The sequence below is a fragment of the Lichenostomus cassidix genome, chromosome 8 (genome assembly GCF_008360975.1).
Source record: "Lichenostomus cassidix isolate B80296 chromosome 8, HeHo_3.0, whole genome shotgun sequence".
Classification (NCBI taxonomy): domain Eukaryota; kingdom Metazoa; phylum Chordata; class Aves; order Passeriformes; family Meliphagidae; genus Lichenostomus; species Lichenostomus cassidix.
In genome coordinates this window covers 7,887,207-7,892,365 of record NC_139489.1, presented here as the reverse complement: position 1 = coordinate 7,892,365, position 5,159 = coordinate 7,887,207, and the positions used below count along the sequence as shown (strand labels likewise).

Below are 5,159 nucleotides of genomic sequence, written 5' to 3'. Positions count from 1 at the left end.
TTTTGATAAAAGTATTTCCAAAATATTTTTAGAGAACAATCATTATTTCTTCTAGAAGTACATGGGATGGAAAGACTTGTATTGTGGTGGAATGAGCCTTTTGCTTTTTAAAAGAAATTTTGGCAAAATATCCGTAGTTTAACTGAAGGATTTTAAATTGCAGTCATCTTGAATGCTCAGAAGTCCTTTCATTATCTTCTGAAAACTCTGACATCTGTATATATATATTTTTAAGGCATAGCAGTTGAGAGATGCTGCTGAAGAGACATTCCTTTTTTTTCTGATGATCCTCCAAACCTGCCTGTGCTGTAAGTCAATGATGGAATAATTGTAGTCTGGATAAAGCTTTTAATGCTGAGCATGAAAAAATAAGCAATGGGAATGGGGCTAATTTTTCACTCCCCTTGGAGAAGGAAGACTCTTGTGGCCTAGTTGCCATAGTGTCAGCCAGAACTGATTTGCAAATGAAGGGTCTGAAACTCTAGATGAGCCTGTGGCTGCTCCAAGAGTTCATCCCATAATTTTCTCTGGGCTTTTGTCTGCTTTATTGCTCAGGGGTATGGCCAGGTGCCAGCAATATGACAGCAAGGGGTGAACACTGCCAGCAAATCCATTTTGGGCTTAGTTATGAGTGTCCCAGGTGAAAAGTGTTAGCTAACTCAATCTGACTGAAGTGTCAGTCTCCATCTCCAGGAGTTAACTCCACCTGGGATGCTATTTGAGGAAGGGAAGGATCTGCCTTGGATTCTTCCACCCATTTGCAGTGGGATGTTGTCTGCAGCTTTTGAGCCTCCATTACCAGGGCAGTCCCTGCTCCATGTACCCAACAGGATTTGCTTTAGAAAGAGGTTCTTGGCAGATGGAGTTGGAATATGGATGGAGAGGAACACTTCGGCCATTTGGTCCATGTTTTGCCTTCTGCCCAGGTACTCTGATGTGCCAGCAGCTGGGATTGGTGGTCAATCAGGACAACAGTACCTGGCCATAAACTTCACTTGTAAGGTAAGGACCTGGGCATGTTTTACTCCCCAGGAAGAAACTCCACCAGCCATGCAGCCACCTCATCCTCATGACCTTGTGTGTCACCATCTGCCATGGGCTCACAGGTGAGAAACATTTGCTTTTCCTGGAGAGATGAGTTTAAAGGTGAAGCTGATTTTTGTCATATATTTATTGCTATTGCTTTGTTGTACCCATGTGGAGCTTATCGCGGTGTTATCCCATTAATATATATTCACAATTCTCCTTTGGTGTTACAAAAATTCATTCTGGCTAAGTTCTTTGTGGTTTTGCTTAGGGCAACTTTGTCCCTGTCTGATGAGTAGGGACCTCTTCTAGGTTTGAGGACTGAGATGTGACATGGATAGCAGTTACTTTGATTTATGTTGTCAAAGGGAAAGTTAAAAAGTTGACTTCATGTGTGTTTTGTAAGCAAAATCTGATGGGAATGTGGATTTTTCTTTTTCAGCAAAGAAATGTTTTGGTTTTTTACATTGTGAAAACTTTTTAAGAGCAGTCTTTGAAAGCATTCTGAAGATAAAGGGCTGGATATATTTGTGTTGTCAGCTGTCCCATGTGGTAGTGCAGGCTGGTGGGATGGGAGGAGGTCACCTGCAGAATCTGAGGTTTCATGATGAAAAAAACATCTGACCACACATGCCAATCTGTGATTTGCTTGCAATGATCCAGAATAGCAGAAGAAGCATTTCATAGCATGTGAGCCTGCTTTTGAACTGTTATTTTTCAGTTTTTCTTGTCCAGACCTGCTGATTTAGGACAAGTGGGTGATTTGCTACAGGTGCTCCTCATGGGATGGTGAGTGAGCAGTGAAGGGCATCAGGTGTGGCTGGGAGCATAACCAAATACCAATTCAACAAACCAGGACTTTTGGCTCTGTGAAACCACCCTGAAATGATTTATTTTCCTCTTGGGGAAGGATGTTTGCAGCATCTGGGATTTCTGGGAATTCTTCCTTCTGGATGGGTTAAACCACAAGTAGAGCAGAAGCTGTGCTCATCTCCTGTTCCTGTCCATGCAGCTCCACCCAGAGCCCTCACAGGGTGCTTCTTGCAGCTGAAACCAAGTCCTGGGATTGAGCAGTGTCTAATGGCACAACAACAAAATTAGTTTCAGACTGAAGCTACTGAAAGTTGGGGAATACATCTGCTCCTCCTGTTGGTTTCATGTTCTGCTGAGATTTCCTGGAATAGTCTCATTCAGTTGTTCATCTGAGTCTCTGGACAAGGCATTGGGCATTTTGTTTGAGAAGGGGTGAAGGTGGTGCATCAGTGGAACAGAAGGACTGGAAGAAATTTGGGAATGATATTGTTTCTGTTGTTTCATTGTTTTTATTTCTTTGTTTTGTTTTTCCCTGGGTTACTTGCCTCCTTGACTAACTGAGGGTCAAGATAGCAGTTGGTTCAACTTTCTGTTGAGTTTTTGGATGGTTTGGGGTATCATTTAGCCCTGTATAATATATGTTCTATAAATAAAACAGCTATTTATATTTTAGCAGGTTTCATATTAGTACAAAGATGGTAATCCTAACAAATCCCTTTTCCTTAAGTTAGTAAGTAAACCGCAGACTAAAATCCTCACTGATTGGAGAGAAAAAAAAATCCTGCTGATATTTCTTGACCCTGCTTTATGTCCTAGTGTTTGTTTCCAGTCATTGGCACAATCAGAGAGCTTCATTACAACAGCTGAAACCAGAGTCTCTAAAATGTGGAGTGGTATGTTTGACCTGGTGTTAATTGTACTTGTCAGTGGTATTTAAGTGGCAGAGTGAGGGCAGATGTGTTATAGATAGCTTTCCCGAGCCAAGAGTCAGTAGCAAAACAGGATGTGGCTTTCATAAAGGGAATCCCTGTATCTGGCAACATCAGCTTCAGATCCTGGAAACCAGCACCCACAAAAATGGACAATGCTGGGGTTTGCTTTGATGCTGGAAGGCAGCAGTAGATCAGATATTGTAGGAGGTGGGGGGAAAAGGAGGTTTGAGTATCAGCCTGATGCACTTGGCTTTGGAGCAGGAGAGCTGAGATGATGCCTTGTTCTTAGGTAGGGATGTCTTCTGCTGGGAATGGGATCAGCTGCTTCACCATCTCTTGACCTGCTGTCTGACATGGGAGCTCCAGATTGTATCCTGGAAATATGCAGCTGAAACAGAAAGGCTGTTTCTGATCCTATTCTTGAAATGTAAGAAAATTCTACTTTAACAAAGGAAAATAAGGTTTTTTTTGAGAAATGAATGCAATGTAATCATAGTTACAACATTTACTCTCATCTGTATTTTTTTCTCCAAAATGCATTCTCATTTCCCTGATTTCCTAATGATTCTCTGGGCAGCAGTGTGCATAAGATGCATCTGGTTCTGAGCCCTTTGTGGTGTTTAGCTGATCGTATTTCCATGTGTGTGGGACAGTTGAACAGTTTTTGTTTCCTTTGTCTTGATGGACATAAACTAGAGTTTCTTCCTTTTTCTCCTTTGTTTCTGCTCCCTCCCTACCCAATTCACAGCAGCTTTATTTTTTTAAGTTCAGTAAAGTCTGATCAAAGGGTATAAAAAGTGGGAGAATATTTTTGACCTTTCTACAGGGATGGAGAGATCAACAGCATCAGTGCATCAATATCTTTGGAGTTAGCTCTTGAGGTTAAGAGAATAAAATTAAATGTTCTCATCTCAGAAAGATGAAATTAATATTACTTTGTCAGTACATGGACTGCTATTGCCAGGAGGAAATGTAACTATTAATCTCCTTTGGGGGTGTTTGAATAAAACCAGCACCTGATTACCAGACCTATATTCAAAGGAGAATTAAAGAATATTCCTATTTTATTTGAACAGCGAGGAGCAAGCTGCACAGAGAAATCTGGAAGTTACTGGGCTCAGTGCAGAGGTAACTGGGTTAAGTACTGTTCTAGGTTTTACTTTGGAGGGTCTTGCCTGCTCCTCCACATCTCTGAAATGCAACACACAAGCCAGAAGACTTTGCAGTAACATGTGGGGCAGGTTCTTGTAGGGACTGGTCTATTAATCTGCATGTGTTAGCAACCCAAAACCAGAGATCAGGGGGATTACAGGGCCTCATTCAAGGCTTTTTCTGTCTGGAAAAACTGAATTTGCAGTGTGTGGGACAAATAGCAGTTCACATGTGAGTGTCTCTCACTGCTGGAGCACTGGCAGGGTTGAAGCCAAGCTGGGTTAGAAGCTGGCTGCAGTGAGTGGTACAGTTTCCTTGAGCTGCCCAGGCTTCCTTCTAGATTTCTTGTCTAAGTTTCTGCCTTCATTCTGTAGGCTCCTCTCATATATTGCAAGTCAATAATAAAGCTTGTAAGAAAAGGTATACTGGGAGAAGGAACATGCTGTCCTAGTCTGGATCTTCTATTGTTTCTGACTCTTCTGTGGTCCCATGGCAACTGTTGGCCAACAGATAGGATTTTGTAGCTGCTCCAGGGTCAAGGCTGACCCACATATAATCTAGGCCTTTCATTTGGCTTGTCTTGGGTTTCAGGGGAGTGGATGTTTATGCTGTGTTTGTTCTGCACCCTGTGTCTAACTCAAAGTTCTCCTAGATGCCTTGTGACCACAAGTTTTTTCTGAAAAATGGAACAGGACACCTTTTTGGCTGCCTTTAAACCATGGAAATTTTGCTGAGATTTTTCTGTGAAAGAGGAACAATACAATCTCAACAGAGAAGTTAATTATAGCAATGGAAATTTTTCTTAAAGACTTTCTGATGTGAGGCTGGCATTGCTTTTCAGCAGGATAGAACTCTCAGAAATGCCACTTCTAATGAAAAATGCTTTAGTGGCAAATACTTTCCACAGTGTAATGGTTATTCTTGGGTTTGTCTGTAGCATATTGAACCTCTGTATTTCTTTGTGGAGTTGTGTAACATGGTTTGGCTCTGCCTTTTCACTCTTGCTCAAGTGCAGTGCTGGTCTAGGTGAGGTGGGTGCCAGGGAAGTCATGAGAACAGAATATGGTAGTGTTGTACTTAGGCTGTGATTTTTGTTGAGCTGCTGTAGGGAGTAAGAGAATTCTGAACCTTGGACTCAGGGATATTTGCTTCTGCTGCCTTGGCCCCTCTGAAATCATATGCCTTATTCTCATCTCTGTCTTAAACTCCATCTAGATTGAGCTACTCCTGATATAC

General features: G+C 41.9%; 1 long non-coding RNA gene across 1 annotated transcript; it reads left to right on the top strand.

Annotated features, from left to right (window-relative positions):
• The first annotated feature begins 229 nt into the window (after positions 1–229).
• LOC146433740 (uncharacterized) lies at positions 230–4,348 on the top strand. Its single transcript, XR_014853609.1, has 3 exons — positions 230–308; positions 927–1,106; positions 3,598–4,348. It is a non-coding gene; the product is annotated as an uncharacterized LOC146433740 (long non-coding RNA).
• The last annotated feature ends 811 nt before the right edge of the window (positions 4,349–5,159 follow it).